We start from the raw sequence: 15562 nt of genomic DNA, 5'->3' as shown, positions 1-15562 counted from the left end.
GCTAGAGCACGTTGCTATGGTTTAACTATCTTTCTGCGTCCTTGCCAACCGCGGGTGATAGATAAATAACAGGAGCCGCGTGCTGATAGACCGTGCAGCATATAGTGAGTATATACTATGCATAGTGTCGGATTGCATATATATATATATATAACCTGTGGCGCGAGTTGTGTAATTACGGATTCCAGTTTACTTTGTCAGCCAGAGTCTCACAACAGATTGCTTAACCCCGGTTTATATCCATGCCCAGCAGCTATTCCAGCTGTTGCATTACTTTTAGAGATGAGCGCACTCGGATTTCTGAAATCCGAGCCCACCCGAACGTTGCGGATCCGAGCCGGATCCGAGACAGATTCGGGTATTCCCGCCAATTGCAAAACTGAAACCGAGGCTCTGAGTCATAATACCGCTGTCGGATCTTGCGATACTCGGATCCTATAAATTCCCCGCTAGTCGCCGCCATCTTCACTCGGGCATTGATCAGGGTAAAGGGAGGGTGTGTTAGGTGGTCCTCTGTCCTGCTATATCTCGTGCTGTTCAGTTCTGTGCTGTGCTGTGCTGTGCTCTGTGTGCTGTTCAGTCCAGTGGTGCTGTGTCCTGTGCTCTGTCCTTCTAAGGGCATTGTTATTTCCCCATTATTCCCAAATTATAAAAAATTTCAAAAAAATTTATAAAAAAAAATAACAAAAAAAGTAATTATAAAAAAAAAAAAAATATCCCAAAACAATCCTGCAGTATAAGTCCATTGGTACTGCTATATTACAAAGTTCAATGATTCAGCAGTATAAGTCTAGTGGTACTGCTATATTACAAAGTTCACTGATTCTGCAGTATAAGTCCATTGGTACTGCTATATTACAAAGTTCAATGATTCAGCAGTATAAGTCTAGTGGTACTGCTATATTACAAAGTTCACTGATTCTGCAGTATAAGTCCATTGGTACTGCTATATTACAAAGTTCACTGATTCAGCAGTATAAGTCCAGTGGTACTGCTATATTACAAAGTTCACTGATTCTGCAGTATAAGTCCAGTGGTACTGCTATATTACAAAGTTCAATGATTCAGCAGTATAAGTCTAGTGGTACTGCAATATTACAAAGTTCACTGATTCTGCAGTATAAGTCCAGTGGTACTGCAATATTACAAAGTTCACTGATTCAGCCGTATAAGTCCAGTGGTACTGCTATGTTACTGGCAGGAAAAAAAGGCAGTTTGGAAGCCCCTGTACAAACTGGCTCTATTTTACCTGAGTTGACCCCCCCTCCAGTGTGTACTCGGAAAGAGTTTTTAGTGCAGCGGGGAACCTGGTCAGTGAGCGGCAAAGGAGGTTGCTTCCTCAGAACATTGAAAAAATGATGTTCATAAAAATGAATTTTCAATTCCTCAATCAAGTACAGCACTGCCCTCCAGATAGTACAGAGGGACCTGTGGTTGTGGAGTCCAGCGGGGACGAATTGATAATGTGTGAGGAGGAGGAAGTACACACTGTAGGGGGAGAGGAATCAGAGGTTGAGGATGAGGACGACATCTTGCCTCAGTAGAGCCTGTTTAGTTTGTACAGGGAGAGATGAATAGCTTTTTTGGTGTGGGGGCCCAAACAAACCAATCATTTCAGCCACAGTTGTTTGGTAGACCCTGTCGCTGAAATGATTGGTTTGTTAAAGTGTGCATGTCCTATTTCAACAACATAAGGGTGGGTGGGAGGGCCCAAGGACAATTCCATCTTGCAACTCTTTTTTTACCATTATGTGACCATTCAACAGTCGTTTGCCATAAGCACAAAGTAAAACAAAATGAAAACAAATTCAACAAATTAAACCAAAAGTAAAATGCCCTGTCATAATTAAAAACAAGAGGTATTGACGTGCTTGAACTACTGTAGTGTTTATAACTTATAAACACTACACTTGAAAGCTTGAGCCTTTAAATGAAAAAGTCACTCTTCATTGCACGAATATTTGCAACAGGGACAATTTTTTGGTTAACAAAGTCAACAAAAAACACTTCAACGCTGTCTGTCTTTCACATACTTGATGGGATTTCAATGATGAATGCTCTGTACCATGGTCGTCTAAAACAAGAGTTATTGACGTGCTATAACTACTGTAGTTTTTATAAATTATAAACACTACACTTGAAAGTTGGAGGAGGTATTGTGGCCCCGGTACCAAATTGGTTATCGGGGCCACTCCACTATGCAGTCCAGATAGAGGCGTATCAGATATTAAACAATGTTGACTGTTGCTGCCAAATCATAAATTAATGAAAATGACCTGTCATTGTCAAAAACAAGAGGTATTGACACGCTCGAACTACACCCTGTATATGCTGCAGAGGATGTAGGAGCAGACAGCTGTGCAGTGGAATTCAGACCATTTAAAGGCGGAGGTATTGTGGCCCCGGTACCAAATTGTGTACCGGGACCACTGCACTATGCAGTCCAGAAAGCTACCTCGGTGAAACGTTTTGGACTAAAAACAATATTGTGAGGTGTGAGGTGTTCAGAATAGACTGTGAATTAGTGGAAATGATTGTTATTGAATGTTATTGAGGTTAATAATAGTGTAGGAGTGAAAATAAACCAAAAAAAACTTGATTTTAACACTTTTTATGTTTTTTTCAAAATTAATCCGAATCCAAAACCTTAAATCCGAACCAAAACCTTTCGTCAGGTGTTTTGCGAAACAAATCCGAACCCAAAACCTCAAGCAAATCCGAATCCAAAACACAAAACACGAGACACCAAAAGTGGCCGGTGCACATCCCTAATTACTTTCATGACTTTTTTTATACACTATTTTCTAATAGTACTTGTATGACTGTAATTCTGCTATATGCACCTAATCTAACTGTAGAATTGTGATTGCAAGTAGAGTTTAACGATTTTTTAAGTTGTTCGCACAATATTCACCTCATTCCGCATTTGTCCCTGCAGGTTCACTCGTTGCACTGACAGAATTTAGACTTTAGTGTTCCCAGTCTTTCTCCAATCATAACATACAGAATTAATTGAGCAACGTAGTCCCCTCTCTAAATTTTGCAGCAATTTCAATTTGTTTAAAACATTAAAGGGCACACCATTCTCTTTATTAACATTTCAAATATTAAACCATTTCCTTTGCTTTTACTCAGGGGAGGGCTTTTACTTAGGGTGGGGCAAGACTTGACTCAGCAGCCTATTAGGAATATTTTAAAGGAAAAGGAAAAAAATGTAAATGGCCTAGTGACTCAGCCTAAGGTAGCCCACTATGGGACCGGCGGGGGCGGTGACAGATGCCCCCCTGTCCCCAGCCCAGCCTGCCCCTCCTTTCACTATATATACAGTAACTTTTATTCAGATATTAGAACTTTTTGGTGTTAAGCCACTGTAATAAGCCAGAAAGCCAGAACACTCTCAGTGCTCATTTTGATAGACTCTGAGGGACATTTATGTCCATTTGTGTGGTTCCGCACTGCGCATACCAAGAAATTGACGCCAATGAGGACAATTGCAGGTAATTTCTGCATCTGACACTTACGATCCTTTACAGCTTGAGAGGCGGCACAGGGGAGGGAAGGGGCGGACTAACGTAGGTCATGTACAGTAAAGGTGTGTAAATGCAGATGTGGGCGGTTGAAATCCTGCGTTTATCGTAAGTACACTTGTTTTCAGTTATGTCTTTTACACCAGGTACAGGGTAGTTGTAAATGCCGGATGATAGTGATGACTGACAAAACATTGTCTTTGCATTAAAAATTACACGTATGCGTCTCAGTAGCTATCACAGAACAACTATATGCATTTAATATTTACTATCAAAACGCATTGTATGAACTGTACGCATTGAAGAGTTTTTTATTTAGTTACTTAATGTAAAATCATTTGTGAAAATAAAATATTAAAATATTGATTATATTTGTTTTTTTATATTATTTAGACCTATTATATTGTTATTTTAATTTATGGTCAAATAATATCTTTGTGCATTCTGATGTGAATTTATTGTACATACGTATGTGCCTATACTTCAGTTTTTATGTGTGTCTACATACGGCAAGTACTGTTTATACAGAACGTATTTCCACCCATATTCTAAACAAAGCGTATCTTTGATTTGAATACGGGGAAAACTTACTACTACTACTACTACTACTACTACTGCTACTTACCCTAACCTTCAAAACTCTCACCAATCCCTCCCCTACATATATCTCTGACCTTATTACAATAAGGTCGCCCTCTTCATTCTGCCCCTGACATATTCTATGGTTATCACATCTCATTACTGCCTCCAAGACTTCTCCCGTGCTGCGCCACAATTATGGAACTTCCAACCCTGTGTCAGACGCCGTCCCGCACTCTTACCTGGTGCCGGGACGGACGTCTTCTCGATACCCGCTCGTCCCGTTGCTAGGCAACGGGACGTCACTTCCGGCCACAGGAGCCCAGGCGCATGCGCCCGAACAACGCGTCTCGTTGCTAGGCAACGGAGACGCTTGCCAGCAGTTCCTGTCGGCGGCCAGATCAGCTGACCGCCGAACTCCACTCCACCAATGACAGGGGTGGCGCCTCTATTTAAACTAGACTCTGGCATCACTAGGGTGCCAGAGTATCTAGTCTCCCAACCTGTCTCTAGGCTCCCCTGTTATTCATTATATATCTCCTGCACGCTTCCTCCGGATTGACCTTTGCCTGTTTGACTATTCTTTGGATTCCCCCTGGTTCCTGTTACCTTATCCTGGTTCTGACTCTCGGCTTCCTGACTACCCTTCTGTCTCACCCTTCTGTACCTCGTTGCCTGCACGGATTTGACCTCGGACTGTTCACTACGTTTGTTCCGTGACCTCGCTGGTGGCTACCTGGGAGAACCGCGACCGACACGTCTCAGCAGCTAAGCCCATAACTCCTTGCGGGGTTCCCTGGTGAAGACCTGGGGCGTGGATAGACTCCGCGCCTCCTTGCGTAGCAGCGCTAATACCAGCAGGTAAGGCCGTCCAATTACTTTGTCTGTGACAGAATACTCTGGCCATGACCACGGATGGCCAAAATGAACCTTCAGCCCGGGACCTCTTACTGCATTTGGCCCAAAAGGTTGAACAACAGGACGCCGAGCAAGCCAGGCTTCTCCAGTGTATCCAGGGTATAGCTACCCGACTGGATTCCATGCAGAGTTCGCTAGCTGCCTCCCAATCTGTTGTTGCCGCTCCCCCGCAAGCCATTTCTCCGGTCCTCGCTCCCTCTCCTGGGGCGTCCTCCTCGCTACGGCTGCCCACGCCAGAGAAATTCGATGGGGATCCTGCTAGATGCAGAGGATTTCTTAATCAATGCTCCATACACTTTGAATGCAACGCAGGAGCCTTTTCTACCGAGCGTTCCAAGGTGGCCTTCATCATGTCACTGCTTTCTGGACAAGCCCTGGCCTGGGCTTCGCCACTGTGGGAACGAGATGATCCTCTTCTTCTAAGTGTCTCCTCCTTCATCACATCCTTTCGCAAGATCTTCGATGAGCCAGGCCGAACATCTTCAGCAGCCTCCAGCCTTCTCTCCTTACGACAAGGCTCTCTGACGGTGGGTCAATACGCGGTACAGTTCCGTACCCTCGCTTCTGAGCTTAACTGGAACGATGAGGCACTCACGGCAACCTTCTGGCAGGGTCTTACGGATCGTATCAAGGATGAATTGGTGTCCCGTGAGCTCCCAGCAGATCTGGACTCTCTCATATCCTTATGCAATAGGGTGGACCTCCGCTTTCGGGAACGCACTCAAGAAAGAGAGAGATCTTCTCCCAGACGTTTTTTCCCTCGCTTAGCCCCTCGTTTCCAGAACCCTACACCAGCTGTCTCTGACGAACCCATGCAAATTGGGCGCTCCCGGCTATCTCCTGAGGAGAGGGAGAAAAGGCTCAGGCAGAACCTCTGTCTCTACTGTGGAGAATCCGGACATCGGTTGCTGTCCTGTCCTAAACGGCCGGGAAACGCAACATCCTAGTCGGTGACAGGGAGGCCGTCCTAGGAGTAAGATTTTCCACTCCCTTCTCCACCTCCAATCCAGACTTCCTAATGACCATCACGTTGGACTCTCCTAGTGGCCCCTTTTTGACCTCTGCCTTTGTGGATTCCAGCGCTGCCGGAAATTTCATCTCCGCCACCTTGGCATCACAACTCCAAATTGCGATTCTGGACTTGCCCCAGCCGCTATTCCTAACTGCCGTGGATGGAAACCGTGTCTCCAATGGCTCCATCTCCAAGGTTACTGCACCAGTCCGGCTAACAGTAGGGGTTCTGCATTCTGAACTGATCGAATTTTTGGTTTTGCCCCAATCCATCAATTCAGTCATCTTAGGTCTGCCATGGCTTAGGTTACATGCACCCCAATTCGATTGGAGTTTAGCTCAGGTCAGTTCCTGGGGTCCCCAATGTCACAAAAGGTGTTTAAATTAGGTCAGACCCAAGAAGTTATGCATTTCCTCCACAACCCCTCTGGCGCACTCTCCTCATCCAGAGGTTCCCGCTTCCTATGTATCGTTTTTGGATGTGTTCTCCAAGGCAGCTTCTGAGCTTCTACCTCCTCACCGTCCCTGGGACTGTCCTATTGAGTTACTACCAGGGAGGCCCATTCCCAAGGGCAGAATCTACCCTCTTTCTCTTCCTGAGGATCAGGCCATGTCTCTGTATATCTCAGAGAACCTGCAACGTGGATTCATCAGAAGATCTACCTCTCCTGCGGGGGCGGGTTTTTTCTTTGTGAAAAAGTAGGATGGTACCTTACGTCCCTGTATCGATTATCGACAGCTTAATGCCATCACTGTCAAAAACAGATACCCGCTACCCCTAATTTCCGAACTGTTTGACCGGATTAGTGGCTCCAAGATCTTTTCTAAACTTGATTTACGGGGTGCTTACAATTTGATCCGGATACGTGAGGGCGACGAGTGGAAGACTGCCTTTCGTACTCGCGACGGACATTACGAGTACCTCGTCATGCCCTTTGGATTATGCAATGCTCCCGCTGTTTTCCAATCATTTGTCAACGAAATCTTCAGGGACCTCCTCTATAACTCAGTAGTAGTTTACTTGGATGACATACTAATCTTTTCTTCTGATATCACTACTCATCGGTCTCACGTCTCAGAGGTCCTACTTCGTTTACGGCAAAACAGACTCTTCTGTAAACTGGAGAAATGTAGTTTTGAAGTTCCTCAGATACCATTCTTGGGGTATATCGTCTCAGGTTCTGGTTTGAAGATGGATCCAGAGAAGGTTTCCGCTATCACCAATTGGCCTCAACCTCTGAGTTTGAAAGCTATTCAACGCTTCATTGGATTTTCTAACTATTATAGGCAATTCATTAATCAATTCTCTACGTTGATTGCACCCATAACGACCCTCACTAGACGATCTGCTAACCCAAAGGTTTGGCCCCCGGAGGCCGTTTCTGCTTTCACCTCCCTGAAAGAGGCCTTTTTATCAGCTCCTGTTCTATCCCAACCGGATCAAGAGAGACCGTTTTTTCTAGAGGTGGATGCATCTGCTGTCGGAGTAGGAGCTGTTCTCTCACAAAAATCCCTCTCTGGGACTTTTCGGCCTTGTGGGTTCTTTTCTAAGAAATTCTCCTCTGCTGAACGCAACTATGGAATCGGCGATCAAGAATTAATGGCCATTAAACTTGCATTTGAGGAATGGCGTCACCTTCTTGAGGGGGCAAGACACCCGGTGACAGTCTTTACGGACCACAAAAATCTAACCTTTCTCCGAGAAGCACGCTGTCTAAATCCTCGTCAGGCTAGATGGTCTTCGTTTTTTGCCCGATTCGATTTTAAACTTGCCTTTCGCTCTGGTGCTCAAAATTCTAGGGCAGATGCTCTTTCCCGGTCCTTCAATGAATCGGATGACGCTCCTGCTGCCGAACCTCCTCACATCCTGGAACCTTCCAGTATTGTCGCCCTAACCAGGGCCAAGACTCCTCCAGTTGGCCGCTCCTATCTGGAACCCCATCTTCGTTTAAAAGCCCTCCGCTGGGCTCATGCTACTAAGTTTGCTGGCCACGCCGGGTTCAAGAAATCTTGTTCTCTCCTTTCCCGAAGCTACTGGTGGCCTACTCTTCGATTGGATCTCAAAGAGTTCATTAAGTCTTGTGTTACATGTGCCCAAAACAAAATACCTAGATTCCATCCCTCTGGGCTGCTCCTGCCTTTACCTGTACCTGATCGTCCCTGGACTAGTATTTCCATGGATTTTATTACCGATCTCCCGCCCAGTGAAGGGTTCAATACGATTTGGGTGATTGTCGATAGATTCTCGAAAATGGCCCATTTTGTCCCTCTTAAAGGTCTGCCTTCTGCCCCTAAACTGGCTCAAGTTTTTATTAAAGAGGTGTTCCGGCTCCATGGCTGTCCCCAAGAGATTATATCCGACCGTGGGGTACAATTCATATCTCGATTCTGGAGGGCATTCTGTAAGGATCTTGGAATTAACCTAAAGTTTTCCTCGGGTTATCACCCACAGACGAATGGCCAGACAGAACGGGTCAATCAGGACCTCGAGATGTTCATCCGCTGCTTCTCCTCCGGCAATCAAGACGACTGGTATAATTTGCTCCCATGGGCAGAGTTCACACACAACAATCATATACATGACTCCACGGATTCCTCTCCCTTTTTTATTGTCTTTGGTACTCACCCCATCCTTCCTGATTTTTCTCATTCCTCAACACCTTCGGTTCCTGCAGCTCATTCTCTGGTTCGAGATCTGGCCCACATCTGGACATCTACTAAGGAAAATTTGTTAAAAGCAACTCAACGATATAAGCTAACGGCCGATCGTCACCGTAGAGTTGCCCCCATTATCCATATTGGTGACAAAGTATGGCTCTCTACACGGAACCTTAGACTTCGGGTACCCTCAATGAAATTTGCTCCACGATTCATTGGGCCATTTCCAGTTACACAAGTCATAAATCCTGTAACTTACAAATTACTCCTTCCCCCCTCTCTGAGAATCCACAATTCCTTCCATGTCTCTCTACTAAAACCTTTGGTGCTCAACAGATTCTCCCGCAAGACCTCTCCTCCTCAACCTCTTGTTACCACCACCGGTGACGAGTATGAGATCAGCCACATTCTGGATACTCGTAGCATCCATGGACGTCCCCAGTACCTGGTTCACTGGAAGGGTTTCGGACCCGAGGAACGGTCGTGGGTATTTAAGGAGGATCTTCATGCCCCTCGTCTCCTGGCCAAGTTCATCAAGAAACTATCCTCGAGGCCTGCACCTCTTCGATGGAGAGAGGGGGGGGGGTACTGTCAGACGCCGTCCCGCACTCTTACCTGGTGCCGGGACGGACGTCTTCTCGATACCCGCTCGTCCCGTTGCTAGGCAACGGGACGTCACTTCCGGCCACAGGAGCCCAGGCGCATGCGCCCGAACAACGCGTCTCGTTGCTAGGCAACGGAGACGCTTGCCAGCAGTTCCTGTCGGCGGCCAGATCAGCTGACCGCCGAACTCCACTCCACCAATGACAGGGGTGGCGCCTCTATTTAAACTAGACTCTGGCATCACTAGGGTGCCAGAGTATCTAGTCTCCCAACCTGTCTCTAGGCTCCCCTGTTATTCATTATATATCTCCTGCACGCTTCCTCCGGATTGACCTTTGCCTGTTTGACTATTCTTTGGATTCCCCCTGGTTCCTGTTACCTTATCCTGGTTCTGACTCTCGGCTTCCTGACTACCCTTCTGTCTCACCCTTCTGTACCTCGTTGCCTGCACGGATTTGACCTCGGACTGTTCACTACGTTTGTTCCGTGACCTCGCTGGTGGCTACCTGGGAGAACCGCGACCGACACGTCTCAGCAGCTAAGCCCATAACTCCTTGCGGGGTTCCCTGGTGAAGACCTGGGGCGTGGATAGACTCCGCGCCTCCTTGCGTAGCAGCGCTAATACCAGCAGGTAAGGCCGTCCAATTACTTTGTCTGTGACACCCTGCCTGACTAGACTCCTCCCCAACCTTCAATCTTTAAAGAGCTCTCTCAAAACCCACCTTTTCACTATAGCCTATCGTACCGCCATCTGATACTACTCTCTCTGCAGGTCCTACCAGCTACAGTCCTTTGTCTACTCTGAGTCCCACTAGCTCCTATTGTCTCAGCAATGCCCATTACCTCTAATGTATAAGCTCTCAGGGACCTCTCTACTGCTTGACTCACGTCTGTACTTCGTCAACTTAGTTTGTACTTTGTATGATTTGTGCCCATGAAGATGGTGGGAAAACTCTCTTCAATTCCAACATTTACTAAGAGAGTTAGTGGATCCCATTCTTTAAGATGTTTGGACATATGGATATCTAGGGGTCTTCTTATCAATAGGACATAACTAGATTTGGCACAACACGAGTTTTCACCTAGTTTAGGAATTTTTCCAATTTATCAAATCCTCGCCTGCTGGCCGGTGAAAGCATGGGGAAGCCTATTTATCATACCGCCACTGTCCTCCGATTGCTAATCCTATTTCAGCGTAGCGTTAGCCAGGGAACAGAACAAGAAAAAAAGCTTTATTGTTGAATTAAAGATTTTTTCTTTCTGTTTTGTAAATTATTATTAATTTATTTCCTAATTTTGTAATTTTTTTTAACTTTTAATAATTTTTTAAAATCAATTTTTTATTTAAAAGTAGGAAAAGAAGTATAAAGTTAATGCCTGATGTCAGAGGCGGAACTAGCGAGCTATGGGCTCTGGTGCAGGGAGCGGGGCCCCTGCCCTTCTGCATCTGCTATGCAGCAGGCCCCATTATCTCCATGGGCCCGGTGCGGAGCACCTGCCGCGCCAATGGTAGTTCCGCCACTGCCTGGTGTACAGCCTCTGGCCTATTCACAAGTGGTGCCCGAGAGGGAATTTCCCAGTGTGTATTCTCTTCTATAATATCCCTGTTTCACTGACCTTTAATTAATTACTGTATGTATATTTATAGACAGGGCAGTTATTATTCTTTAGGTAATTGCTCTAGTGGTTTTCTCTGTGTACAGCATAATTGCCTACTTTTTCAGAATGTCCACAAATTGCAGGTAATACTCCAGGACTCCCGGGAGAGTAGACCACCCTCCCAGATATCGCCGTTCTTGTCATCATGGCCCCATTCATGGTGCAAGACGATGTGACTACATAGCAAGGGGCTTGCAGTGTGGATGAGAATAGCATTCTTACGTACCACAATTGCCCTTTGGACCTCTGGAGGTCCAGAAAGTAGCCCAGTATAGTGAACAGATTGTAATGACAAGGCTCTGATGAAGCGTTACATCTTCTTGGCATGAAACTAGTCAGACCTAGTCAGACCCACTGACCTGTTTTTACTGCAATAATAAAGATTTTATTTTGACGAGGTGAGAGTTCCTTCTAGGGGAGGCAGAGACAACTTTCTCACCTTCTGGTTATCCTCTGCTCTTACAACATTGTTTACAGGCAGTAGGGCAATGACACCAATCTCTTGCACTTTATCAGGAAGTCATAGTATATGGGTGACTTGTGACTTGACTAGAACAGTTGTATATGAGGGAATACACTGCTACCCCCTCCCTATACCTTTACACGCGCTATCATCCACCAGTTTACTAATGCAGTGACTTCAGGGGGAAATGCAAATGAATAATATTACAACAAACTCCTTCCTGAAATCAAAATGGCAAAAGTGGTAACCAGCAAATTGGTGGGAGTGGAGAGATGAATAAAGATCTATTCATGTTATGATTGTTAGTTTATATACTTTCAATTAACTTGTAGACATAATGAGGTTTGAACACTAGATGGCAGCAAATGACTTTAAACACTTTCTCTGCCGCAGTTTAACAGCTGAGCCAAACTGAGCTTGGTGCAGGATCATCTTATGGACATAATAAAGACATAGGGCCTGATGTAGAGTTGGATGCAATTTACACTTAAATCGGATGTGTAAATTGCATCCCGTGATTTACATAGGAATCCAAGTTTGCGACTTAGAGTAATAAGCAAATTGCACAGACACATCTCTCTATCTGCCTTATGGGCCTGTGTACGTGATATACTTAAGTGCATCAGTCACAGCAGCCCTGTAAAGCAGATAAACAAATAAATAAATTAATGTAAAAATAAATAAAAATGTCGTGCCACTCCCGGGGTGATTCAGAGTTGCATTTGCACGTCCTAGCTTTGCACAGCACCTTGATGATACTTCATCTGCTTAATAATACTTTCCAATCCCAACACTTATGCTTTCATGGCAAGGAAATTGGCAGGAACTGGTTGACAAGAATTGGTTGACAACATTAAAATCATTACATGACAGTTTTGTTATTATTGCAGCAGTGTTACTTTTAACATTTCACAAACTGCCTTCATTGTAACTCCAGCAGGTGGTGTGTAAAACAGCATTCCAGCCCAGAGGCTTTTCATGGTATGACTTATCTCTGGTTATAATTGACCAAATTCACAAAGGTTTCTTTACTTCAACATTGGGTTGTATTTCAAGTTTGTGAAATTTTGGCAAATATTTAACGACAGATTTAGGGCTAGATTTACTAAACTGCGGGTTTGAAAAAGTGGAGATGTTGCCTATAGCAAACAATCAGATTCTAGCTGTCATTTATTTAGTACATTCTACAAAATGACAGCTAGCATTAGTTTGGTTGCTGTAGGCAACATCTCCACTTTTTCAAACCCGCAGTTTAGTAAATATACCCCTTTGTGTCATGTCAACTTTTATAACTGTCTTCGGAAGTGAGCGTGTTAGTATAAATATTTGTAATTTATTCTGTTTGCAGACATTTCAACGGCAGTCATGTGGCTCTCCCCAGAGGCTGATGCCAGTGCTCTTACAATGAAAATATAATAGAAATTCTAGGCTGACGTCTCTTTCACTTACTGGACCTAACTTATCCGCGATGGTGTTCCTTCTGCCTTTTTTTTTTTTATTGTTGGAACTTCAAACTTATAAAGGGTATTTCACAACCATGCACAAAAAACCCACAGCTTCTTTGTGGTGCCAATCTTTTGCACAAATGCACCTAGTTGTTTGTTGAATATGCACGCCCAGGTGGCAGCGGCAGCGTGAGTGCAAAAGTTTATAGATTATAGTAGAAAAAAATAAACGGATGCCATTTTGTTTTGTGGAACTACAAGTCCTAGCCAGCCAGGGTGCTATTAATAGTGTGGGCATGCTGATACTTGTATAACTACAAGCACCAACATACCCATGGCAGCCAGGGCATGTTGGCACTTAGAGAACCACAAGTGCCAACATGCCCTGACACCCTGGGCTGACTGGGACCTGTAGTACCACAAAAGAAAATGTTAAATAAACCACTACACCCTTGTTAAAACCACTAACATTTAATAAAAATAGTAAACCCACAATAAAGACAGTAAACACCCTCATTTATACCATATATTTTTATTAAAAGTAATAAATACCCTATACTTACCACAGATGTTTTCATCTGTCGTCAGCAGCTTTTAATCCTAAAATGGCTGTCAACCAAGTCTCATTTAAATTTGTATCCAAAGTCCGGCTTGAACAATTCCCAAATAAATTTGTAATTTCCAAAGTCCAGCTTGCAAAGTCCAAAAAGAATTTGTAGATCCAAAGTTCCTGCTTGAAATGTCCCAAAAGTATTTGTATCCAAAAGTCCCTGCTTGTAATGTTTTCTTTTTTTCTTGGGCAAAAAGCCCCCCCTTGTTGATTGCAGTCTTCTGATCTTCTTTTCCAGGAGGACCCCTTGTTGTTTGAAGTCTTCTTATCTTCCGCCATGAGCGCCCATATTTGTAAGATCCACAATTCTTCTTTCTTGATTGAAGGAAAACAAAAAGAGCAGGACCGTCACAAACAGCTTCTACTAGGGTTCTCTTCAATATTTTTTTTTTTTATTCAAGCATGTTTTAGCTAGGATCATACAAATATGGGGCCCTCCTGGCTGAAGCAAAGAAGACTTCAAGCAACAAAGGGGCCCTCATGGCTGAAGACTGCAATCAACAAGAGGGGCTTTTTGCCCAAGAAGAAAAGAAGACATTACAAGCAGAGACTTTTGGATGCAAATTATTTGGGGACATTTCAAGCCGGACTTTGGATACAAATTATTTTGGGATATTTCAAGCCGGACTTTGGATACAAATTATTTTGGGACATTTCAAGCCGGACTTTGGATACAAATTTATTTGGAGACTTCATTTAGAGACATTTTAGGATTAAAAGCTGCTGACGACAGATAACAACTTTACTGGTGAGTATATTGGGGATTTATTATTTTTAATAAAATTATGTTGTATAAATGAGGGTGTTTAGTGTGTTTATTGGGGTTTTATTATTTTTATTAAAAGTATGTGGTTTTAATGAGGGTGTTGTGGTTTTTTAAACATTTTCTTTTGTGGAACTACAGGTCCCAGCCAGCAGTGGGTGTTAGGGCATGTTGGCACTTGTGGTTCTCCAAGTGCCAACACGCGCTGCCTGCTATAGGTATGCTGATGCTTGTAGTTATACAAGCATCAGCATGCCCACATTGTTTATGGCACCCTGGCTGGCTGAGACCTGTAGTTCCACAAGATCAAAATGGTGTCTGTTTTTTTAACTCTTTAATCGCCGTTATTACCCTACACCCACTGTCCAGGGGTGTAGGAAGAGCCCTAGTGCTTTCAGCACTGGGCTAGTTGTCTCTAGAGGGGGCGCCCGCTCGTTTTTTTTCGGCGGACCCCACTCCCTAGGGAATCCAGCTTAGCGCTGAACAGCCTGGGGTTGGTTTGTCATTATGACAGGGGGACCCCTGCCGCATGTTTCCCTGCTATAGTGCCACCAACCCCGGCTGGTTTGCCTAGTGTTGGTTGCATGAAAATCGGGGGGACCCCACTCAAAATTTTTCCCAGATTTTCATGCAACCAGCAGTAGGCTGGCAGCACTAGGGTTAATAGTGGTAGGACAGGGGGACCCCACCCTTTTTTTTTTTTCAACTTTCATCTATTTTTAAACATTTGACTGCCGGGACCTCTGGCTCTATTGACAGGGGCAGTGTAACAGTGATGTGTTTACTAATCTCGCAGCTAGATAAGGACAACACAGGAGAGTTAGCTAAACACGGGAGTGTTTGACATCGCAGCAAATCGCCAAAGATGACCAGCGATTTTGAAGATCAGGGTAAAAATCGCAGCTGAAAACATTTGATAACTTTTGGACTAAAATCGCGGTTTGCCACAATTTTAAAACGCTGAAAAGATCGGACCTTGATACATTTACCACCTGTAATTTCTCTGCACTGGTATCTTTCCATCATTATTCAATTATGCTTTAATTACATCTTTTCTGAAAACAAAACTTCTGTTCCAAATTCTCTCTCAGATTACTATCCCACTTCTCAACTCCCATGCCCCTCCTTACCTACACCTATCTCTTTTCTTAACTCTCTTCCATAACTAAGATTTGGTTTGCTGCTAATTCTATGAATACACTCACTTCACTCTGTGGTGCATTTGGCACTGTCGAATATGGTTAGTTTTTTCGGCTCTCAAAATCCCGACAAACCTTACAGTGATGTTAAAATAGCGAAGACTATAAGTGTGACAAGCACATCTAA

At 44.3% G+C, this 15562-nt stretch overlaps 1 protein-coding gene across 1 annotated transcript in view; it reads left to right on the top strand.

Annotated features, from left to right (window-relative positions):
* Positions 1-60: 60 nt before the first annotated feature.
* The window catches only part of TMEM232 (transmembrane protein 232), a 189448-nt gene continuing 173946 nt past the window's right edge, over positions 61-15562 (top strand). The window contains exon 1 of the mRNA XM_075181561.1: positions 61-104. The gene's annotated coding sequence lies outside the window, so the exon portion shown is untranslated. The remainder of the gene's footprint in view (positions 105-15562) is intronic.

The sequence above is a fragment of the Mixophyes fleayi genome, chromosome 1 (genome assembly GCF_038048845.1).
Source record: "Mixophyes fleayi isolate aMixFle1 chromosome 1, aMixFle1.hap1, whole genome shotgun sequence".
In the NCBI taxonomy this organism is placed as follows: Eukaryota; Metazoa; Chordata; class Amphibia; order Anura; family Limnodynastidae; genus Mixophyes; species Mixophyes fleayi.
Note: the sequence above shows the minus strand (reverse complement) of the source record. Positions and strands in the feature narration are given on the sequence as shown.